Raw genomic sequence first — 25,609 nt, forward strand, 5'->3', positions numbered from 1 at the left:
TTTAATTGAATACAAAAAAAACCACACAAACGAACTTGTATTGCCTGTATGCATTCTAGTGGGAAATAAAGGCACGCTTTATATTGAGACTTTATAAAAGTTGGTAGGGAAGGTAATTTTATATACAGTTCCATGTACATTGTGCTGTTGCTGTTCAATGTACAGATGACCACGGAGGCTCAAGTTAGCCTAGAAAGATGAGACAAACTAAGTCTCAAAGGATTACTAGGATAATGAGTGGAGGACATCACCGACAAAGAGGACAACATGGAATCTTTCTTCCATGAAGGAAGGATGAAGGAACTTGGTACGTAAACACCCCCTGCCTCGAGCCACCGCGCAGGAGCTTTAGAATTGCTATGTGAACCGTGCCTGAGGGGCACTGCCTCTGCCCCGGGAGATGTCCCAGCAGGCACGGCACTTTGGAGAGTCGTGTCTTCAGTTGAAAAAAGGAGCGGGGAAAGCTACTGTCGGTCCTGGGTTTCTGTACCTTATAGCTTCTCCAACTCAGGGAACTGCGACAGGAGGCAGTTGGTTAGATATGAACACAAAGGAAGGGAGCAAACATTTGACCCAGCCTGATTAACTAAGAAGGGGCAGTTCCACTCCAGGGAACAGCCCTCATCGATCTGTTAAACACATTAACAGCTGATGGACTGGCTTTCCAATCACCACAGGCAACAAGCAGCACCGAAAGGAGGAGAAGAAAGTGTTTGCACTAAGCACATGCGCAGTAGAAGCCAAATGATGAAGCAGAACTATGGGGCCTTCACAGTAGGAGACAAAAGGGCCCCTGTAAAGGGGAGGAGACCACCCTGGGAAAGTCTGGGAAGAAGACTGGGTAGGATAAGGGTACCAAACCCCAGAAGATCTAGGAGAGGGATTGGATGGGGGAGGCATTAGCATAACCTGGGAAAAGCCAGGAAAGAAATTGGATAATTTGAAAAAAAAAACCTTCCCCTTTCCAAACCCAAGAAAATATCATTAAAATTTAACAAAGGCCATCGCCAAGGGGCAGCATGCAGCCCTGGCGTTATCTAGCCTTGGCAACCGATTTACAGGTGGGGGAAGTGAGGCACAGAGAAGTTAAGTAACTTTCTCAAGGTCACACAGCTAAGAATTCTGATGCCAGCCAGGAGCAGATACTGGGATAGGTTCCTGGAGCCTCTGTGCTGGGGTGATGGCGCTGCACCTCTGGGCCCTGACCCTCCTGGGCCCGGTGGGCACCAATGCCAGCCTACTGCCCTGGAAGCTAGATCTCTTCCACAGCGAGATGGAGCTGAACCATCTGGTTGTGGATGAGACATGGGGCGTGGTGTACCTGGGGGCAGACCGACAATGTCGACCAGCTGCTGCCTCTAGACCCTCTGGGAAAGAGCCTCATCAAGTGTGGCAGTATTTTCAAGGACATCTGTACCCTGCCTGCCCTTTCTTCTCTCTGGCCATACTTTTGGGCTCTCATAAATCTTGCCAGTGTGGCTCAAATCCTCCTTTGCGACTGTCCCTCAAATGCTTTTTCCCACAACATCACAAGAACCTGTTTCCAGACCCGTCCACCTCCAGCAACAAAACCAATGCTTTGCCAATTTTTATCATATAATTTTATGTTCTCCTTGGGTTTCATATTTTGCCATCTCCTCCATTAGCAACACTTACTGTTAATGTTTAAGATATGAACTGCCTTCATCTTTTTCTCTGCCTTTATCCCTACCTTTTATGGATATTTCTAGTCCTTTATGCCTATTCATGTATCCACTGGCAGATCCAAAGGAATGTGGAAAGGCCAGAGGCAGCCATCAGGAGGATCAGTTAAGCACAATGAACTTTTCCGTAAATGGTCTTTAACTTGGATGCGCATACTCCTTCAAAATAACCCTGGCATCTAGTTTCTTTGGCAAAAGTAAAACTGAGAATGGAAGTCATCACCATGGACATTTTGGAAGTAGCTTCCTTGGTGGCTACATTTGGCTGTGACAACTCTCAGAAGAAAGTGGGAGAAATATACTGCAGGAGGAATAGGACTAATCCTCAGAGTTCAATGCACGACTTCACAATCGAGGCCGCTTATGCCTTTGGGAGAGTCGTTCAGAATCTTGCAACCTGCAGTGCAAAGTTAAAGTGTGTTAGCAGGGTTGTCTTCAGATGAGAGAGAGAGAGAGAGAGAGAGAGAGAGAGGCAGAGGATGAGAGCAAGGTAAGGAAAGGGATGCAAAGGCAGGTGCAGATTAGGAATGTTGTGTTCAGAGCCCTTCTTCCAAGCCTGGGGTCCCTCAGTTTTCACACTGCCAGGCAGTGGGTAGGGGGAGAAGGTGTCCTGTCTTAGGCAGCTGGGGAATGCTGTAGAGTGAGTGGCTTAAATAACAGAAATTTATTCTCGCACAGTTCTGAAGGCTGGGAAATCAAAGATTAACAAATAGGCTAATTTGGTTCCTGGTGTTACCGAATAGGAAACTTGGCCCTGAGTGGGTCTGCCTAGGGCAGCCGTTCTCAACCTGTAGGTCATGACCCCTTTGGGGGTGGAACGACCCTTTCACAGGGGTTGCCTAAGACATTGGAAAACACATATATAATTATATATTGTTTTTGTGATTAATCACTATGCTTTAATTATGTTCAATTTGTAACAATGAAATTGGGGGTCACCACAACATGAGGCACTGTATTAAAGGGCCACGGCATTAGGAAGGTTGAGAACCACCGGCCTAGGGCCAGCCTGTAGTGTGTGGGTTCTTGACTTCACGCAGGAAAGATTTCATAACACGAGTCCAGGTGACTATGGGGGAACATTTACTAAAGCTGGGGACAATGGAACAACAAAGGGCTTAGCATAGAAGAAGGAACAGGAGAGCTTAGGCAGGGCTGCTTTCGCCCACTGGGAACTCAGAGTAAAGGGGGCCTTGGAGACAGGTTCAGGGGGTTAGCCTGGGACCAGCTGCTGCTGCCCACTGCTTACCTGGTTGCAAGACTAATGAGGTCCCTTAGAGCGTGGGAAATGTGTGCCTGTGGGGGGAGAGAGGGGAAAGGAGAGTGGTGTGGGCATGCTTCCCAGAGGGAGAGCGCAGGCTGGGTCCTTTGTCTTGAGGCTTTTATCTCTCTCTTGCAGGTGGGAATCTTAGGGGAGGTCTCAGGGGAGGGTTTCAGCAGCATATCCATCCATTTTCCAGGTGTGTTCGTCAGGATCGTGGTCTCCACTGACTGGTCAGAGCCAGGGCAGGGGTCATTACTCATTGCAGCTGGTCCTGGTGTCACCCACCTGGTTTTGCTGCTTTTCTGAGGCCTACATGGTATCTCAGGGAGGTGACCTTCTGTAAACCACTCCGCCAGTTTGTTCAGCTAGCTGTCTCATTTTCTCTGTGCACTTGTCCTGGCTGACTGGCCTGTCTCACAGGTGTGGGCTCTTTTTGTGAATTGCAGATGTCCATCTTACTGTGTCAGAGTGAGCTCTTTGGTGTCTCCTCTTATAAAAAGCACAAATTCCATCACAATAGCCAAACCCTTAGAACTGCACCTATACTTAATTACCTACCCAAAACTCCATCTCTAAATACCCTCTCACTGTCATTATTTCTTCAACATAAAAAAAGAAAATTTGGTGGTGGTGATGGTGGTAGGGTTGGAGGGATGGTACACATTTTAGTGCATAGCAATCCTGAACTAAATAAAAGATGTGCATTTAGTGATGCTGCCACTGACTAATCATTTGACATCAGATCGATCACTATCAGTCTGAAATCCTGTTGGCTGCTCTGTGAAATGACAATGGAAAGGCATGTTTGCCTGCTTGCTGCAGAATGTCAAAGTAGATTGACTTCCTCAATCTTTCTGCGGGGGACAATCAAAGTGACTCTTAAATAAGAATTAGAAGTCTTAGGGATTAGAAATCTCCTTTCAGACTCTTACACGTGATTGGCTTTTTTAAGAGCCATTTGCATCTTTTCATTCTTCTGTCATGATGGTTGATTTAATGGCAAGCTAGATGTGACTACATGTGGCATCTGCTATCTCTGACTATGAGCATCTATTACCATGCTGAACTACAAGTTGATTTTCTACATTTTCAATGACACCAGCAGCTCTTGCTTTTGTGACCTTCTCAGAAGATTTATGGTATTTCATCAGTGCCGGCAAGTTGCGTGCCTCCTAGCTGATTCCTGCCAAGGATGTTATTTTACATATATCCAAGCCATACTCTCTCTCTAGGATTATGTCTAGGCTTTCCCCTGTTGGAGCTGCAGGCATCCTATATAGTAAAGAGGTAATATGCAAATTGGCCATCACTCCAACACTCAAGATGGCCGCCCCCATGTGGTCAAAGATGGCCGCCACAAGATGGCCAGCAGGGGAGGGCAGTTGGGGGTGCCCAGGCCACCAGGGGAGGACAGTTAGGGGAAACAAGGCCTGTAGGGAGGGCAGTTGGGGGTGACCAGGCTGGCAGGGGAGGGCAGTTAGGGGCAACCAGGCCTGCAGGGAGGGCAGTTGGGGGAGACCAGGCCGGCAGGGGAGCAGTTAGAGGGGTCCCAGATTGGAAAGGGTGCAGGCTGGGCTAAGGGACAACCCCCACCCCATTTTGTGCACCGGGCCTCTAGTATATAGATAAATCCTCAAATATCTGTGTGTGGGAAGCAAGTTGGGAAGAGGCATGCATGGACAGAGCTGCAAATCATTTGTGAAAGAGATGATGCCTTCTTTCTTATGACTTTTCTTAGGATGTCACTCCTCTGACCATAGAATAGAAGCCCAGCATCATAGTGTTGAGACTAAGTTTGCAAAACAACTTCCATTTACTTGCTTTGGAAATCACCTAGATTCTTTGAGCTCATTTCTTGATTCATAAGCTGAAATAATAATACCTAAATTATAGATTTTCAATATGTGAAATGTTATAATAAAGTTTACATAGTATAATTTATGTGTTCAATAAATGGTAACTAATATTATTATTTAATCATTGATGTTCTATCATCATCATCATCATCATCATCATCATCATCATTATCCTCTCTGAAGAATTCATAAGCTCACACATCACAGGTCAGGTCTAAAACATTGTGGAACATTACAATGTGGGTATTTAATATTCAAACTTGTGTGAATGTTAAAAGACTGGCATTTTCACCTCAGAGAAATCATTTAACTCTCTAGTTTTAAACCTTTCTTTCTTTTTTAAAACCTTTTAAAATTTATTTAAAGTTTATTAAAACTTTTTATTTATTTAATTTTTTGGTTAATCCTCACCCAAGGATATTTTTCTATTGATTTTTAGAAAGAGTGGAAGGAAGGGGGAGAGACACAGAGAGTGACACACATCAATTGGTTGCCTGCATGCGCCCCAACCAGGGCTGGGGATCGAGCCTGTAACCAAGGTACATACCCTTGACCGGAATCGAACCCAGGACCCTTCAGTTTTCAGGCCAACTCTCTATCTATTGAGCCAAACCGGTTAAGGCTAAACCTTTCTTTCTAGGTTTAAACCTTCCTAGGTATAAACCTTTTCTTTTATAAAAACAAACACACAAGCAAAAAAACCTACCTAAACATGAAAACCCAATGCCTCACTTTTTGAGGGATGTTTTTATTTTCGTACAGAGAATTGTCTTAAAAGTGAAGTTAAGTTATTGTATACCCTCATTTATTAATAGTAGGCTACAATATGGTGTCATATAGATGATATTAATTTATTTTGCTAATATTTGGACCAGAGGCAAAGATTTTTTAGACTTTGGAAAAAAAAAAAAAAAGCTGCATTTGACCTAGCATAGTGTTAAGAATTGCTGCAGGGAATTAAAATAGAGAAATTTTTTTCAAGACCTGTTTAGTAACCAAAAAACATGAAGCTATCAACCCACACTGTTTTAGACTATAATGGATATTTACTAACTTTTTTCTTATTTATTTTCTTTATCCACAGGTACTATTTCTTGAGTTAGCTAAAAGATTAGCCTCTACCCAATTTTTAAGGTCAGTTCTGAAGCAGTTAAACCCTCAGAACCTAATTCTAAGGAATTCAACAGGTCACCTTTTGCTCATCATTTGGTTCTGACTTGTAAATTCCCAAGTTCTGAATACCATGCCTTGCCTTGCTCCTGGAATTTGAAGTTTAGTTCTTTTATTTTTTACTTATTTTATTTTATTATTTTATTACCAGTGTCCCAGTGCATGGATTAGTGCACATTGAAAGTAAATTAATTAGAAGAAGTATTTTAATATTGCTATTTGCCCTTTCTCTATAATAGGAGTGTCAACCAAATTCATGATCAACAATGACAGATCAAAACACATGCATACGATTGGCACCAGCGAGAGCTTTATATGTATCATGCATGCACAAGTCAACTTAGCCTTTTGTATATATGTATATATAGAATAAACTTGCTTAATTAGACCTGCTTTCTGGTGTAGCTAAACTTTTTCTAGCCCAGTGAAGCACCCCAACTTCTCTTTCAGAAAATTGTCAGCAGCACAGCAGTAAATATCAACACAAAGGAGATTATTATTGCAGATCACGCAGAGAGAGCATAGGGTAAAATCTTTAACTGTACCAGTGTTTGACTATACTATACGCAGTGAGAAAACCTGAAATCATTTTCAAGTCCCACCATTTCTTACTTCTTTTCAATCGGGTCAAGTTTCTAAACTTTCTAAATCTCCGTTTTCTGGCTAATGAAAAGAAAATAGGATTCTACAGAGTCTCCTATCTACTTACTCCAGGACTTCTGTGAGGATCAAATGAGATGAGGCATGGGAAGATGCATCACAAGCATTTGGTTAAACTGTAAAATGTTTGCACCTGGCTATAAAGTAAGTTGGGTTCCTGGGGCAAAGAAACTCCAAGGAGGCTAGTTGCTAGGGAGAGGAAGCCAGGCATTGCTATGTGACGCATTCTGGGCTGGGCTGGGCTGTGGGCCACATTTTGCACCATGGGGTCTTGGCAGCATTGGCTGTGATTTGGTGGGGTGTCATTCTGGGGTGGTGGTGGGGCCTGTGTCCCACTTGGGGGATGCCGAGTGTTGGTTTGTTGGCACCAGGTCCCTGGTGCCCGTTTATTTTTAAATGGCCAGTGTGAGTCATGGCAGCTCTTGCGTTGAGCGTCTGCTCCCTGGTGGTCAGTGCACGTTATAGCTACTGGTCAGATGGACACTTAGCCGTTTTATATATATATATATATAATTTTTAATTTTTTCATCAACTTTATAGAGAGAGGAGGGGAGAGAGGAAGGGAGGGAGGGAGAGAGGGAGGGAGGGGGGCAGGGAGAAAGGGAGAGAGAGGTTTGTTCCTCCAGCTATTCATGCACCCATTGGTTTAATGGTTGACTCCTGTATGTGCCCTGACTGAGGATTGAACCGAAAACCCTGGGAAATCAAGATGATGGTCCAACCAACAGCTCACTGGGCAGGGCCAGGCTCTAGTTCTTATAACTGCTTTCCCCCCAACTCCAAATGCTTTAGATTCTGTCTTTAAAACTACACAACACACACAGTTCTCTGAAGTATCCGGTTTCTGATGACTGCTGCCCTTTGACCAGCTTACGAATTCCACAGTGCCAACTGCTTTACCACTATCTTGAATGTCACAGATTTTTTGAGTTGATTAGATATCTAGACTTACTCATATCTTCTTGTAAGCAGGTCTCTTCACTGAGTGCAAGTGCTTTTGATTCTTATCTTGCCTACTGTGCTGTGATTCATTTGACACCTTTAGCTTCCTCTAGCTCCCAGTTTCTCCTTCATGTTTTTGTGATTCCAATTTTCAATTCCTACCAATTCATTCCATCCTCTTGCATTTAACAAGACCTCCAGTTAAAGAGCCATGCATGCTCTGAGATATGTGTTTCATTTACATTTTATGCTGAACCTATTTTGAATAGAAATTTGGAATATGTAGCAGTGATAGTACAGGGAAACTTGCATTCAATTTGGGATAGATTAAATGAAAGGAAGTTATGTTGTATCTTGGTTTGTAGAAATCCATAGTACAATTAATCTTTTCTAACTCCAGGTACCAGAATCACTGCATTCCTCCTTCAATACTTGGATATATTTAACCATGATACATTGCTGAGAACATGATTCTAAGTCCCTTTTGCAGAGAACATGGTTCTGAGTCTTTTCATGGCAGCCTGTGATTATATTAATCACAGAGAGTATGCTTTAATATTGTTTGGAATTTTAAACTCACGTTCCTGTTCTTATGGACAGGTGGGCAATTAGTTGAGTCAAGATGACTCATTATTTGTCATCTAAAGCACTGGTTAGTGGAGGATAGTGACCTTCTATTGATTTTTTTCTGAGATTCACACTTAATCTTGTTCCTTTGATCTTCTTTCATTCCCATCGAATGATGACAAAGTAATTGACAAGACTCTTCTTTCTGAGATGCCAAATTGAACTTAGCTTTGTCCTGGATGACTCCTCCAGAGAACTCTCAGAGCCAACAACTGAGTGTTTGACAAAGGAATAAAAAATGCACAAAGACAATTGTTTAAAGGGACATGGAGAAATGGAAGCTTACTTTTCCATTTACAAATCCTTTTTAGTTCTAAAAGTTTTATTTAGTATGGACTTGTCACTTTCTATTCCTGAGGATTTATTCTGGCATTGATCATATCAGAACACCTCTTAACTTTGGGTGTGTTTATATGATCACCATGCTGCACTTTAATATCATGATAGCTATTTTTTCCTTGGGAGGAGAAAATATAAATTAAAGAGTGTCTAACATCAAGTAGTTTACTTCCAGAGATTTACTTTGCCCTAGTACCCAGTGTGCTGATTTTGCTGGAGGTTCCTGCTGTATGACCAGCTGAAATTCAGGCATTTTCTCATTACTCCAGTTCAGTGTACAGTACAGTGAAAAATGGTAAAAATAAAACTAGTGCCCAAGATACTTTTTTTTTTTTTACTCTTTCAATACTCTTCTTTCTAATTATAGCTACTTCTAAACTTCTTACTTCCCATGAATGTCTAGGCTGAGTCCAACCACCATGATATCAGCTAGTACCTATTCTACACCTTCTTAACAAACTGAGTGTTCATATACCACCTGAGATTAGTGTGGAAAGAATCTTACATGTTTCACATTTATACTGTGTTTGAATCATCTTTTAACTTATCATTCTCCCTAAAGGGACTATAAAGTGCAGGATAACAGGATTGAGTAGAAATCAGTTTTGTATGTCTGCTTCTTTATAATAGAACTAGAGGCCCGGTGCACAAAAATTTGTGCACTGGGGGGGGGGGGGGTCCCTCAGCCCATCCTGTGCCCTCTTGCAGTCTGGGACCCCTCGGGAGACAACGACCTGCTGGCTTAGGCCTGCTCCCGGGTGGCAGAGGGCAGGCCCAATCCCTAAGTGCAGCCCCTGGTCGGGCTCAGAGCAGGGCCGATTGGGGAGTTGGGGCACCGCCCCCTGTCATGCACAGAGCAGGGCGGATCGGGAGGTTGCGATGCCATCCCTAGTCACGCTCAGGGTAGGGCCGACTGGGGGGTTGGGGCACCGCCCTCTATCACACTCAAGGCAGGGTCCATAGGGAAGTTGCGGCGCCACCCCGTCACGCACAGAGCAGGGCCCATCAGGGGGGGTGGGGCTCCGTACCCTGTCACACACAGAGCAGGGCCGATCAGGGGCTTGAGGAGCTCCCCCCTGTCACTTACAGAGTAGGGCCGATAGGGGAGTTGGGGCACCGCCCCCTGTCACACACAGAGCAGGGCAGATCAGGGGGTTGGGGTGCTGCCCCCTGTCATGAACAGAGGAGGGCCCATCAGGAGGGTTCGGGCTCCGTACCCTGTCACACACAGAGCAGGGCAGATCAGGGGGTTTGGGTGCCGCCCTCTATCACACACAGAGCAGGGCCCATCAGGGGGTTGGGGCGCCACCACTGTCACACTCAGGGCAGGGCCGATGGGAAGGTTATGTCTCTACCCCGTCACACACAGAGCAGGGCCCATGGTGGGGTGGGGGGTTGGGGCGCTGCAGCCTGTCACCCACAGAGCAGGGCCGATCAGGGGGTTGGGGCGCCGCACCCTGTCACACACAGAGCAGGGCCGATCAGGGGGTTGGGGCGCTGCACCCTGTCACACACAGAGCTACAGGGTGATCAGGGGGTTGGGGAGTTACCCCCTATCAGGCACAGAGCAGGGCTGAGCAGGGGGTTGTGGCCCCGCCCCCTGTAACACACAGAGCCCCAGGGCGATTAGGGGGTTTGGGCGCTACCCCCTGTCACACTGATCCCAGTGCAGGGAGGCCTCGCAGCTCTGCTGATCCCCGTGCCGGGAGGCATATTACCCTTTTACTATATAGAATAGAGGCCTGGTGCACGGGTGGGGGCTAGCTGATTTGCCCTGAAGGGTGTCCTGGATCAGGGTGGGGGTCCCCACTGGGGTGCCTGGCCAGTCTGGGTGAGGGGCTGAGGGCCGTTTTCAGGCTGGCGGGTGACTGAAGCTCCCAACGGCTCCTTTTTTTTCTTTCTTTCTTTTTTTTTTATTCTGGGCCAGCTTTAGCTCTGAGGCCTAGGCTGCTGAAAGCCGGTTTCTGGCCTTTGTTTTTCCTTCTGTATTTGATACAATGTTGCGGTCCGGCTGGCTGAAGCCCGGCTGACTAAAGCTGGTTTCTGGGGTTTTGTTTAGCTTCTATATTTGCAACATAGTTTCTTAGAGTTGCAGCTGAGAGACCGGCAGGGGCGGGGAACGTTGGAGTCTGCCATCACTGGAGCAAGCAAGCCTCCCTGTTTGCTTCAGTGCATGGCTGCCAGCCGCCATCTTGGCTGACAGTTAATTTGCATAAGGATATGCTGATTAGCCAATGGGAAGGGTAGCGGTCGTGCGCTAATTACCATGTTTCTCTTTTATTAGTGTAGATAAAGTATTGTTCTCAAAATACCAATTCCCTATAGAAGTTATACCCATGCTCACCCTTACACCCTTGCCATGATCTCCCCTGTCCTATGACTTGGTGCTTATTTACCTACTAGAGGCCTGGTGCAGGAAATCATTCAGGCTGGGGCGAGGGAGGGGGGTGGGGGGGGGCGGGGGTTCCTCAGCCTGGTCTGCACCCTCTTGCAATCTGGGACCGCTGGCTCCTAACCAATCACCTGCCTGCCTGATCGCCCCTTACTGCTCGCCTGCCTGCCAGATTTCACCCCTAAAACTCAAGCTTCTTCTTTTTTTTGTTTTTAATATTTATATTTCTTCTTTCTTTTTTATTTTAAAAGCCAAGCTTCTAGAGAACGTGAGGTGTTTAACATTATTACTTACAGAGAGCTAAGCATGGTAAACACAGCAAATACTTAGTACTTATGGGCTTCTATACCAACACTTTCCAACCAGGGATGTTTTAATAGGCAGTCTCCAAAAACTTGAACTGGAAAACCTAAAAGTAGAGTGCTCAGATTTCAGGCCTCAGGTGCTATTAGCAGGATTTCTATCCCAATTAAACTCTAATTCTTAGTTCTCAACAGTCTGGACAAACTGCCCTTCACTGTCTCCAAATTTCTTATTCGTCACTATCCCATTTTCCTTTTTTTTTTTTTTTGAGTTCAATATTTTATATCCACATCAGTGTTAACATACCATACAAAACCCACCTGCCAGCCTAGCTGGGCAGTCAGGAGGGGGGTCCATGGCAGCATAGAAAACCGGGATTCTTGTCCCAAAAGAGGGGAAAATGGGTTTACAGTCAAGGAAACAAAATCAGAGCCAAACATGGTCAATAAGCCTTGAAACTGCATCGAGCGGAGGTGCTGTGGGCAGGGGTGTATCTCAGCTGGCCCAGCAGTCCCTGCAACAGCCTCCGTTCCTGGGAAGCCTGGGGTCAGATAGGGCCCGGCTCTTGAGGTTATTTTTAATAATTTTGCTTTTGGGGGAGGAGGGCGTCTGGGCAGCTGCTCCATGTGGGGGTAACCAGTGTGGGTTTCACTTCAGGGTTTGGAGGGGAAGTTGGGTCTGTGGGGCAGGACAGCCTGGCCCCAAATGTCACAGCTGAGGTTCTTGGAAGTGGCCCAGCGAAGTTCCTTCCTGCCCTGACCCCAGGTCTATGGCTTAAAAAATCAGGGCACCAGGCTGGGGCTGAGCACCCCAGGGGCCTTTGTAAACATGGCAGGTACAGACAGGGGGAGCTTGGAGGAACTGTAGGAACTGGTGGGGGCAGCCAGAGCCAGGGGAAGGCAGTGCCCATGGGGAAAGGGGGCATGGGGTGGAGGAGGTATGTTCCTCTAACAGAGACATAGAGGTACAGAACTAAGAGAGACAGAGAGGACAGAAAGGGGATTGAAAGAGTGACAGGAAGAGAAAGACCCAGAGAAAGCAAGAGAGAGATTGAGAGAGAAAGATTCACAAAGAAGAGAGACAGACAAACAGAAAGATGGAGTCGTGCTCTGTATGAGTCAGCAGGCTGTTGGGGGCGGGGGAGCCCGGAGCCCTGGGCTTGCACGGGATGTGCCAGTGTGACAGTAAGTGCATCGTTGTGTTGCACGAGGGAGGTGTGCTGGTCATGCAGCACCCGCTCCTTCAGAGACCCGTACAGGTTGTAGGGCGCCTCAAAACCCAAGCCAGTGGCCATGCGGTAGATGACACAGTGCTGGGTATCACCGTCCACCACCACAGAGCAGGCATAGCAGCCCCGCTGCAGTTCTCATGAATGTGAAGGTACCTTCCCACTTGCCGTTCAACATTTCCTCAGCCTGCGTGCGGTTGATCTTGCCCACATACCAGGTTCTTCCTCAAGGTGGGGGAGGTCATCCTCATCCTCCATCAGTGCATACTGGTCTTCAGTCTCATTTGTGATTCCCAACCACTGATTGATTTTATTCTGCCGGGAGCCTTTCTCGGATCTTGCGCAGCTGCATGAGGTCTGGCTTCAGGCTGTTCACGCACTTATCGATCTCCCGGTTGTCCAAGGCCTGTGTCCGCAGCTCCTGTTCCAGCTTCATGCGGATGATGTGAGATTTGAGCCGTTCTGAGTTCAGCAGGATCCTCTGCATCTCTTCGCCATGGCCCTCACGCCGGAAGCGCTGCGGATACTCCTGGCTGCACTTCTCTTGAGTCTGGCCCTGCTCTTGGAAGTTCTTGATGGTTTCATTGAAGGCTTCGATGGCGGTGGCTTCATCGGCAGTTCCTGGGAGGTGCGTGTGTACTTCTCCTAGAGCTGGTCGTACTCGCGGCTCTTGTCCTCGGCTTCAAATCAAGGTAACAAACGAAACCTTTAATTCTGATCTTCCTCGCTGCAAGGGAAAAGCAAACCTCAATAGAAATAATTTCCTGCCAGAAGTCACATTCAAACACTGTGAGACTGAGGACTATAGGGCTGACTATGTACATGCACAATAGCAGGCTCACGTTCTAGCCACAGGTGCCCAGGTGTCCTCCACAATCCCACAATCCTCTAGGCGCCCAGGCATCCTCCACAATCCCACAATCCTCTGGTCACACTTCTGGTTTTTCTAGCTCCTCCTTAAGTGGTGTTTCCTTTCCTCAAATGTCAAGTCCAGGGCCTCTAGTTGGAGAGGATTTTTCTGTTTTGGCGTTGATAGCTGTTTACTATTGGAATCAGTGAAGTTTTGGGAGTCCTGCCGCTGCCTTGAACATGTCGGTCCCAAGCGCAGTCATGAGACAACCGCCCATGCTGTCCCTGGCTGGCGCCGTCCTGGTTCGCAAGGAGGAAGGTACTGTGCTGAGCCTTTTCCAATGGCATCTTCCTCTTCCTTCCCCAGCACACTCCAAACCTACTCTGGGTCGACTACCCCAACCCTGCAGGTCCTTAAGACCTTCCCCTCTATTTCTTTGACTTTCCCCCATCAAACTCGAACCCTATCGCGTGGCCTAGGGGCGCTCCTTACTGCTCCCCGGGGGGCGGGGCCAGCCTGGGCCAGGGGCCCTGGTGTTCTGGTCTCTGGTCGTTCTGGTAACTGGCTATATATATATATATATATATATATATATATATATATATATAAACACTTGCTTTGACCAACATAAAATTAATGGACATGCTATCAGGAAACTCTTGGAATGTACTTGTATGGTTGACTTTGTGCTATTATGCTATTATTTTCCTCTTGTCTTTTGCCATCAGAGAACCACCTTGCATTGCTCCTAATCCAAGGGTAATCAGTGATACCGGGAGCTCAGAGTTAAACCCAGTTAAGCCTAGCCTAGGTCATTTGAACCTGAGATCTGTAGACATATGTGATAGAGAAATAAGTGCTTATCATTGTATATCACTGAGCTTTTTCTGGTGGTTTATTTTGTAGCTTTATAATTATCTCTCTTTTTAAAATTTAATCTTTTAATCCTCACCCGAGGACATGTTTATTGATTTTTTTTAATGTATGGTTTTATTTTTATTTTTTCCATCACCGCTTTTCTTTTTAGTATATTTTTATTGATTTTGAAAGAGAGGAAGAGGGAGAGAGAAAGAGAAACATTGATGTCAGAGAGAAACATCCATCGGCTGCTTCCTGTATGCCCCCTACTGGGGATCCAGCCTGCAAACTGGGCATATGCCCTGCCTGGGAATCAAACCAGGGACCTTTCAGTGCATGGGAAGACACTCAACTACCACATAAGATAGGGCATCCATTTTCCTTTTTTTAAAAAAAATAATCTGTATTGATTTCCAGAAAGAGAAGAAGAGAAAGGGAAAGAGAGTAAAACATCCATTTGAGAATGAAACATTGATCAGCTGCCCCCTGCACACCCTTGACTCAGATCAAGCCCACAACCCAGGAAAGGTGCCCTGACAGGGAATCAAACCTGCAACCCCTCAGTGCACAGGATGGTGCCCAACCAACTGAGTCCCACAGGCCAGGGTTGTAGCATTATATTGGACTACATAGTTATTACAATGTCTAACATAGTAGGTATTTCAGTGTCTTTTCAACATGAACACAATGACTGTAATTTAAATCAAGCCATTAAACAAACAAACAAACCAACAAACACACATACTTTGGGTAGATGCTACTGACCTCAATTACTATGACCAAACATGAAAGTTTTTAAGAACCCCAATGAATTAATTCAGTAAAATTGCAGGATACAAAATCGGTTGTATATATAAATTGGTTGTGTTTCTATAAACCAGTAAGAATGTCCAGGAGAAATTAAGAAAATTCCATTTACAATTGCATCAAAAAAATAAAACACCAGGAATAAATTTAACCAAAGAGGTGAAAGACATGTACACTGAAAACTATAAGACATTGAAGAAATTAAAGAAGATACAAGTAAATCGAAGGATATACCATGCTCATAGATTAAAAAGGTTTATATTGCTAAAATGCCCTTATTACCTAGAGCAATATATAGATTCAATGCGATCCCTATTAAAATACCAATGCCATTTTTTTTTCTGAATTAGAACAACTAATTCTAAAATTAAATATGAAACTGCAACTGACCCAAAATAGCTAAAGAAACTTTGAGAAAGAACAGTGGGAAGTATTACTCTCCTGAATTTAAAGCTATACTACAAAGCTACAATAATTAAAATAACATTGTACTGGCATAAAAAACAGACACATAGATCAATGGAATAGAATAGAGAGCCCAGGGAAAAATCCACATTTATATGATCAACTAATCTACAACAAAGATATACAACAAGATAAAGACAATTTCTTCAATAAGTGGTTTTGGTACCCTATTGTCTGACCTGGGGCTAGGGGGGTGGGGCAGGCTGAATGAGGTCAATGGGAGGGAAAAGGGGGACATATGTAATACTTTCAACAATAAAGAATAATTTTTAAAAAGTGGTGTTGAAAAAACTGGACAGATATATGAAAAAAATAAAATTGAATTACTTTCTTACGTCGTATACAAAAATAAACTCAAAGTGAATTAAAGATATAAATGTAAGACCTGGAATCATAAACATCTGAAAGAAAACAAAGGGAGTGAACTCTTTGACATTGCTCTCAGCATTATCTTCTTGGATATATCTCCTCAGGTAAGGGCAACAAAAGAAAATTAAACAAAACAAACGGGACTATTTCAAACTAAAAATTTTTGTATACAGTAAAGGAAACTGTTAACAAAAACAAAATAAACAACCTACTAAATGGGAGAAGATATTTGCAAACAATACATTCAATAAGGGGTTAAATCCAAATACAAACCAAAAATCAAAAAAAAAAAAAAGGACAGAAGGCCTGCATTTCTCCACAGAGGACATACAAATGCCTAACACACACACACACACACACACACACACAAAGATGCTCAACATCTTTAATCAGCAAGGAAATAGAAATCAAACCACAAGGAGATATCATAAAAAATCAACAAATAAATGTTGGCTAGGATGGGGAACTCTCTTACACTGTTGGTAGGATTATAAATTGGTGCAGTCACTATGGAAAACAATATGAATGTTCCTCAAAAAATTAAAAATAGAGCTGCCATATGACTCAGCAATTTCATTTATGTGTATTTATTTAAAGAAAACAAACTATAATTTGAATATATATATGTATATATATGTGTGTGTGTGTATATATATATATATATATATATATATATATATATAATAGTCTTATGTTTTTTTGCAGCATTGCTTACACTAGCCAAGATATGAAATCAACCTAGGTGTCCATCAATGAATATGAGTAAATGCGTAAAGAATATGTGATATATAAAACATAATATATAACATTATTATAAAATATTTCTCAGCAATAAAAAAGAATGAAATCTTGCCACCTGTGACAATAGGGGTGGACCCTAAGGGTATTGTGCTAAGTGAAACAGAGAAAGACAAATATCATATTTTTTCACTTACATGTGGAATCTAAAAAAATAAAACAAAAACCAGAAACAGACTCATAGTTATAGCTGATGGTTAACAAAGAGAAGGAAAGTTAGGGTAAAGGTGAAAAAAAATAATTTACACATTCATAGTGCTTCAACAGGCCAGGCATTGTTCTAAATACTTTACACATATCGTCCTTATGGTAACTCTATACATTATGAACCACTTTATCTCAATTTAGAGATGAGAAATTTGAAATAAGAGGCCTTAAGGGGGAAAAATTTACCTTGAGAAATAATTATGTGCACAAAATATTTAGCTATGAGAATATTTATCATAATATTATTTAATATAAAAAAGAAATAGCCCTAACCAGTTTGGCTCAGTGGATAGAGCGTCGGCCTGCAGACTCAAGGGTCCCAGGTTCGATTCCGGTCAAGGGCATGTACCTTGGTTGCGGGCACATCCCCAGTGGGGAGTGTGCAGGAGGCAGCTGATCGGTGTTTCTCTCTCATCGATGTTTCTAGCTCTCTATCCCTTTCCCTGCCTCTCTCTAAAAAATCAATAAAATATATTTAAAAAAGAAAAAGAAAAAAAGAAAAACTTTAAATGCCTAAAAATACAATGTAAAACAAAAAACAAAAAAGACATCTCCTAGTGGCTTCCTCTAACCATCACATATTACTAGTACATATAAGATAAAACACTAATCCCTAAATACGACATACAAAGTTCTGTGTGATAAGACCTGGCTTAACACTCCCAACTTAACTATCCTTAAACAAACACACAAAAGACCCCCATAAAACCAATAAATGCATCATAATGTGTCCCCATCACTTGGCCAAATACTGACTGAAATTGTTGAATAAAAAAAGATGATCTATTTCCTATTGTTGCAGGGGAAAAAAAATCTTGAAAATACAGAGCTAAAGTGGTGAAACAAATGGAAGAGTTAAGCCTAAGTACATTTATCAGACATTCAGTAGAATTCCCAAGAAGATGAATATCAGTGTGGAACAGAGAAGGGATCATAGAAAAGGGGGATCTCAAGCAGCACTTCTTAAACCTGTAGATTTTAGGGAGGAGGAGCGGGGAGGAGTCACTCTAGGCCTAAGGAGGAGCATAGAGAAATGTACAGGTAGTAGGGAATGGCCTGTGTTGATGGAACGGGAGTCGTACCCAAAATCAAAATAAGGTAAATATACATTATTTAAGTAGGATCAGGTTCTGAGGGACATTGACGGCCAACAGGGATTCAAAAATGGTCTTCTTGGAAAGAAGAAAATACCAACAAATCTTAGGCCGTGTAGTAAAAGAAAACTTGCTCTAGCAAGGAGTTTTTAGAGTTGTTTGAAGAGGGAAATATGACAGTTGTAGAACAAAGGTGATCAATGGTGGCTCACTGGAAAGCTTGGCCTCATTCCTGGGATTTCATTCTATTTCAGTGAAAAAAAATATGTATGTATTCTCCCAGTTTTCATTTCTCTATTATGTAAATTTTAAAGTGAATTTAGGAAGTCAAGCAGCAGGACATTGAATGATTAGAAAAGAACAATACTTTGGTACATCTTGACTTTCAGCCAGATTCTTTTCCCCGAACTATATTCATTATTTGAATCACTGATTTTAAAGACTCCATTGCCCAACAGATGTGCAAAAGAAAGAGTACATTTAAGTTATTCTTCAAGGAAATTAGCAGAAAAGCTTTTATTGCCATGCAGTGGGAGTTGTGGGTTGCTACTTGTGTGTTTTCTTCACTTCTTTAAGATGAAGGGCAGCTAGGATTCTCAAGGTCATTGCCCAAATATAAAACATAAATCCTACAAAGTTATTCATGCTGAGTAACATAAAAGTGATGCACTTGTTGCCAGCAAGTGAGGGGTCATCAAATTGCTGAAAGGGACATAAGAAAAAGAATTGATTCAATTTTCTCATACTTAGGATTATTTTCTGTAAGTGCATGCTGATAAATACTATGTTAACATTGACAAAGGGACATTTTCCAACCTAGTGCCAATGCCTATGTCTATATATTCATTATATTTCTGGTAAATTGTCCCAGTTACTTTTAATTTCAAATATATTTTTATAATATTATGGAATTCGAGAGCTTGAAGGGACCTCAGAGCAACCTCATCTCATCTTGCCATTTCCAGAAGTAGAAACAGTTGTCATAGTAGTGATTACCATGGTGGAGGTGGCTGGACAGATTTCAGTGTTTCTCATTAACCGTTTCATTTTCCACACATCACCTAAAGCAGTGGTTCTCAACCTTCTGGCCCTTTAAATATAGTTCCTCATGTTGTGACCCAACCATAAAATTATTTTCGTTGCTACTTCATCATTGTAATGTTGCTACTGTTATGAATCCTAATGTAAATATCTGATATACAGAATGGTCTTAGGCGGCTCCTGTGAAAGGGTCCTTCGACCGCCAAAGGGGTCTCGACCCACAAGTTGAGAACCGCTGACTAAAGGCTTAAAGGCTCACAATCATCCCTAGCTTCTACCTCTCTCTCATTCTCACCTGCTCTTAATTCTGAAACTGTAATACCCCTTATTTCTGACTCCTCCTTCAAACTCCTTTTGAAACACTCTAAACCTCCAATGCTTCTCAGCTGAGCAATTTTAGTGACCTCACAATTCATTTCTGTGCCTATTTTCTCCTTTTCCATCTATCATATACATTTTACCTCCTGAAATTCACCCTTTATTATACAGCTCCTGATTTAAAATATAAACTGCTAATGTTGTTACATGTTAAATAAAATTCAAAGTTCAATATTTAAAACAGCACTCTTTGATGTGACCTCAGTCTACTTCTCCAATCTTATGCCTAATGTATATGAAGAACTATGAAGAAAATACAGTTTATTACTAGGCAAATACACCTTACATCGGCCAACATTTGTAACACCTTACAGAACAAGAACAAATATTTATAATGTCAACTCTGAAAAATAGAAAGTCTAATTTATATTTAATACTTTCTGGGATAGAAAAAACTATATTTTTATGTGTATATGTGTGTGTGTGTGTGTGTGTGTGTGTGTGCGCCTTTGAACTGGTTGAAAAAGATTCCCATTACAGATGGTTTCAATTTGTAACATTTTGATATTTTGAAAATTAATTTGCATGGAGTGCTTCAAAATTTTAAAAGACTAATTATTGTAATCACACTATTTCAAATTACACTGTATTTTTGTCTTCTTTACATTAAAAATGTATCTCCTTTTAATACTAATTTTGATAGATAATTACAAAATTTCTCAAATTTCAACTGATATAGTCCTTTGCCTAATTATATCATAATGATGTTTTTCCTTTGAGAAGCAAATGTCTTTCTATAATCTAGGTAGTATTTATCAAGTGACCCCACAGAATTGTTAATGGTGAGCTCTTGCTAAAACATAGCAAGTAGACCATTGTCATGGTTATGAGCTTGGGCTCTGCAGGCAAATTTTCCTGAGCTCTAAACATTGCTCTCCCACTAGTAGTTTTATGAATTCAAGCAAACTATGTAATTTCTGTATGCCTCAGTTTTATCATATAAAAGTGGGGATAAGTTTTCCCTATAAGGAGTTTGTATAGATTCACTGAGATTATGCATACATGCTGCTCCAAAGAGAATCTGATTTACAGCCATCACTAAGTACTAGCTATTATGATTATTCACCACTACCTGACCTAAAACTTTACATTAACAGTTAAATATCCCATTGAGGTGCTTATTAAGTTCTATTTGAAAATCATAAAGTTTATCAGAAACTTTCTCAAGACCTTCTGCATTATGTTTTAGTTAAATCAACTGAGATTTACTAGCAAAAAAAAAAAAAAAATAGTATACTATTTTAATAATAGTAAGCCAAGTAGGTAACTGTTGTAAAAACAAAATGATTACTTTGGTCTGGAAAGTGGGAATTAATGACTCCAGGAGCAGAATTTTTAATATTAGAATCTGATAAAGAATGTTGGTCTCCTAGTCATTAAGACTGTTCCGCTACCTAGCAGGGACTTTGAATGGTTTCAAGGAGAAATCAGAGGTTTGGGGCAATTCATTGTCTGGATATTGTCTTTATATCTGTAAACTTTGTAGTTGATATTGGAAATCCACCCTTTGTAGACATTTTCTACCCCAGCTGTCCTGATGGATAGGAAAAGGAAGATGCTTTTACAAACTCTACTTCAGTGGTTATTAAATATCACTACACATCACAATCACTGAGGGCTTTTAAAATAATGAATGATTCTTATTGAGTATGTTTTTGAGTGAAGCTGGATAATTTTTAGTTCTGATAAATTCCTAGGTGATGCTGATACTGTTATTTTGGGACAACACTTTAAGAACAACTCTTCTACTTTATTCGAAATTGTCTTCTTATCTGCACATCACTGCCTTCTCTTATAGGTATTCATTATTCTTTTCTTTTTTCTTTTTAAATATATTTGTATTGATTTCAGAGAGGAAGGGAGAGGGAGAGAGAGATAGAAACATCAATATTGAGAGAGAATCATTGATCAGCTGCCTCCTGGAGGCCCCCTATTGTGACCGAGCCCACAACCCAGGCATGTGCCCTTGACTAGAATTGAACCTGGGACCTTTCAGTCTGTAGACCAATGCTCTATCCACCGAGCCAAACCAGCTAGGGCTCATTATTCTTTACTTTATGGCTACATTTTTATTGCTCTCTCTGCTTGGGAAGAGCTTGGACTTCCATTGCATTCAACAACAGGTATTAACATTTATTGAATTCTGCCATGCTTCAGACATGAAGGAATCAGATGCAATTTACAATAATACTCTCCCTAGACAGGATCACTTTCCAGCTATTCATCCTCTCCATGCCCTTGATTACCTCTTCTCTGCCTTGTTTTGATTTTCCTCCCTTTTTAACCCACAATTTAGTACTTACTAGCTCATTTATTATTATTCTTTTATTCACTGTTACCTTCTCTGGATTATTTTTCTCTGAATGACAAGATTATAAACTTTCTGGAAGTAGAGGACCTTCCCTTATATATCTTCTATTTCAGCACAGTACTTCACGAGTAAATATTGCTTTTTAATATGTTCTCATGTATTGTCAAAATTATTCTGAGCTTTTCATGATATCTACTGATATGCAGGCAAAATGTATGATAATATATATGGCTCATTGGTAGCACTGCCAGATTTAGTAAATAAAAAGACAGGACTCCAAGTTAAGTTTTAAATTTGGATAAACAGACAATATATATAGTGTATACTATATGTATATACCAAGTGCAATACTTGGTATATACATATAGTAACAGATTATTTCATATTTCTGAAATTTAAATTTATTTGTGCAAACTATATTTATCTGGCAACCATTATCATAGATGTCCAGAATTTCATTTTTCAAAACATAATTAAAAGGTCATCTGAACATATCTTGCTCCCAGAAATGATTTTGTACAAGATACGTAATTTCTCAGAGCTTTAGTTGACTCATCTGATGAATAGCAATAATGATTATAATTTCCCAAGCAGGTAAGTCATAGTTTCTCCAAGGTTCTTTATTTTAATGCAAATAGTTATTAATGGAATATACACATATGGCGGGCCACCTAGTAAAGATCCAAAGCATTATATTTTAAACTAGAGGCCCAATGCACAAAATTCGTGCAAGAGTAGGCTTTCTTTCCCCCGGCTGCTGACACCAGCTTCCCTCTAGCACCCAGGACCTGGGCTTCCCTCAGGCTGCCAACAGGCACCTGGGACCTGGGCTTCCCTCGCAGCCCTGGCTTCATCCAGAAGGATGTCCAGAAGGACGTCCAGTCTAATTAGCATATTATGCTTTTATTATTATAGATATGTCCATACCACATATTCTATTTCAGGCTTATGGTGGATAATGTTAAAGCATATTTTTTGCTTTAACATGGATAAGTTCTAGTCTAAGAAATAAGTCATTCATAATTTAGGGCTCCTGAACCTGATGCTGGATGTGGACTGGGACCAAGGCAGGTCTGCTGGGCCCATTTGGAAACAGGATTCTTCTACAGAGTCATGCTTCTACCACCATGATCCACAGCTATAGTTACTGAAATTTGACTCTGGTGTCAAAGATCTAAACTGGTCTATTGGCAATGAACCAGGACTCTGGCTACAAGGCCTGAGAATTTTGGTTTCTCTAAAAATAATAACTATGTTAAAACAAGTAAGTAATGTTCTGGTGCTAAAACCTTATTTATTAGTTAACAGATACTTGGAGCAGGTCCTCATAAAATTGGAGTTTAGAAATAAGATTCCTGGAAGTAAACTAGGGCCACAGGTAAAAGTAACGCATGGGCACGGGCAACAGAGACAAAATTTGCTAGCCATCAGTTTTCTCAAAGAGGTCTCTGTCCCATAAATATGGGCAATTGTTTGCTTTAATCTTTAGGAAAAATGGAAAGACAGAACATTCATCAACTCTGGCCTGTTGTATTTGACCTGATATTCACATAATGACTTGAATTTGCTTGCCATCTCTGAATCTCATAGCTGTGTCTGCTCATTGGAACTCTATGGTTCTACTGTAATTGATTCCTCTTAAAAGGAGAGATTGAGCCTACTTTGTGCATTATTTACCCTGAAAAGATACCTGTGAGTGTTTAAGGGTCTAAGAAGGAGCCTGTGTTCAAACTGTGATGCTTTAGTAAATAAAAATACATGAGGATTTCTTAGCTATTTGCAATTGTTTCTCAGCTTGGAGATAAGTATTGGCTGACTTATTAGGATTTGCAAGTTTCTTCATATTGTTTTAAATCATGTATCTATTCTCTCTTGGAGAACTAAACATTATTTGATTCTTTTTTGTTTGTTTGCTTCTGATGTTGTATGCGCTTCTCAGTTGTACTTATCAACTCCCTTTCATGTTTCTATTGCAGACTTTTTCCAAATGTGTTCATTTGTTAAAGTTGTTGTCTCTCCAAATGTGTTATGCTTCCTGTTTTCTCTCATCATATTTTTGTCTTGCTATGTTGTAAAATTATACCAAGTCACAATAGGTATGCTCCATGTTCTCTCATTTATGAATTGGTTACATGTAAGCACTTATATTGTATAATTACATTTTGTGACATGCATATTTGTTCCCAGCAAAAACTTATTTATTTTTTTCACCCACTTCTTAAATTGGACATAGCTCCAAAATTGGTGTTTTGAAAATAAAGGAATACAGAAACAAAACAAAAGTTTCTTACCTCTTGGCAATTAAAGAAGTATGAAATAAAAAGGAATGATCATGTCCTTTTAGTAAAAATTATAAAGAAATGTTAGTCCAGCTCCTCTTTTGTGTGGAGTATCACTCAACCAACCGTAGCAGTATAATTGTGAGTATTCAACTTAAATATCTATAGAAATCAAGATTTTATAAATCCTCTTCATGAGGATTTTGGACCAGCACAATGGAAGTTTTGTCCTTCATTACAGTGGGTTTTAATTTTTGACAGAGCTGTGTATTCAAGTCAATGTAGATTTTGACTGATTTCACTTCTATTAAAGCAACTGACACCTGTGTAATGCATAATTGCCAAAGGTTCATTTCCTAATTACAAAATACTTGAATTTGAGATTTTTTTTTCAATGTATGCTCCTAGGATCTCATACATAGTGGAATAAGAGAAGCAGTGATACTTTCATCATCTCCATTTCTCTTTGAAATTCTGAAAGCCTCTTCTCTAATATGGTGCTCTATTCCCACACATTTACCTCCTTAAAGGTCTATTTCTTTCCATAAGTAAAGAGGTAAATCTTATAATGACTTTGAAATGAAAACGAGTGGCTTCTACAGCTAGAAATTATGGCAATAGATATACTGTAGGCAAAGGTAGGTTGAGAAGAGAAATGACCAGTTAGCGATTCTCCACGTGTAAGGTGAAAACCAATCAATCAATCAACCAAGAAACAAGTGCAAGCATATCCAACAGAAGATAACTAGCACCATGTTCTGTGGGGTACTGCTGGAGATGTGGATGTGAACTTGTTAATCCTAGAAACCCCTAAAGCCTTCAAAAAGGCCAGCAAATTTTAATCCATTCTAAGCAGCCATGCCACTGTGGTATTTGTTGCTTTCCCGAGTACAGATGGCATGCTAAGTATAGTGAAATAATTATCACTGTCTTGGGCAGTTGTTCAAGAGTAAAAGATATATTGCCAACAAAGGAGAAAGATTTAACTTGACATTTCTCAATAGCCCTGTGTGACAAAGGCCAAATAAACATCTATATGATTTTAAAAATTAATTTTAAAAATAATTGTTATACAATGAAACACCCATTTTAAATGTAAAATTAGATAAGTTTTGAAAAAAAAAATGTATGCGGTCAGGTAACCATAATCAAGATATAGAGTATTTCTATCACCCCCAAAATATCCCTTTTGACCCTTTGTGGTTAATTCTCTCCCCACTACTCTGAGTCCAAGCAACAGTTGATCTGCTTTCTTGAATTGTGTTATTTTAGCACTTACCTGATTATAAATATTTTTACTAGTATGCATGCATTTATGATTGGCATATTTTCTTTGGTAAATATGTTTTCAAATTATTTTTCTATTTAAAAAATGGTTGTTTGTATAATTATAATAACTATGAGAACTTCTTCTAAAAATATATTTTGGATATGAATTCTTTGAATAATATATATTTTACAAGTATTTTCCCTATGACTTGACTTTACATTCTCATAACAGTATCTTTCAGAGTAAAAAAAAAAATCAAACTGTAAAGAAATCTGATTTAAGATTTCTCTTGTATATTTTTTGCATATTTTCTAAAGAATTTTGTCAAATATGATGTCATGATTATCTTCCTAAAACATATATTGTTATCCACTTAGCTATGTTATGCATATGGCTCA

General features: G+C 41.0%; 1 pseudogene; it reads right to left on the bottom strand.

Moving 5' to 3' along the window:
* Positions 1-2,035: 2,035 nt before the first annotated feature.
* LOC139019243 (phosphatidylinositol 3-kinase regulatory subunit beta-like) lies at positions 2,036-19,416 on the bottom strand (annotated as a pseudogene).
* Between the last annotated feature and the right edge of the window lie 6,193 nt (positions 19,417-25,609).

Source organism: Myotis yumanensis, unplaced genomic scaffold, assembly GCF_028538775.1.
Source record: "Myotis yumanensis isolate MYYU_CA2020_CCGP unplaced genomic scaffold, mMyoYum1.0.hap1 SCAF_11, whole genome shotgun sequence".
Taxonomy (NCBI): domain Eukaryota; kingdom Metazoa; phylum Chordata; class Mammalia; order Chiroptera; family Vespertilionidae; genus Myotis; species Myotis yumanensis.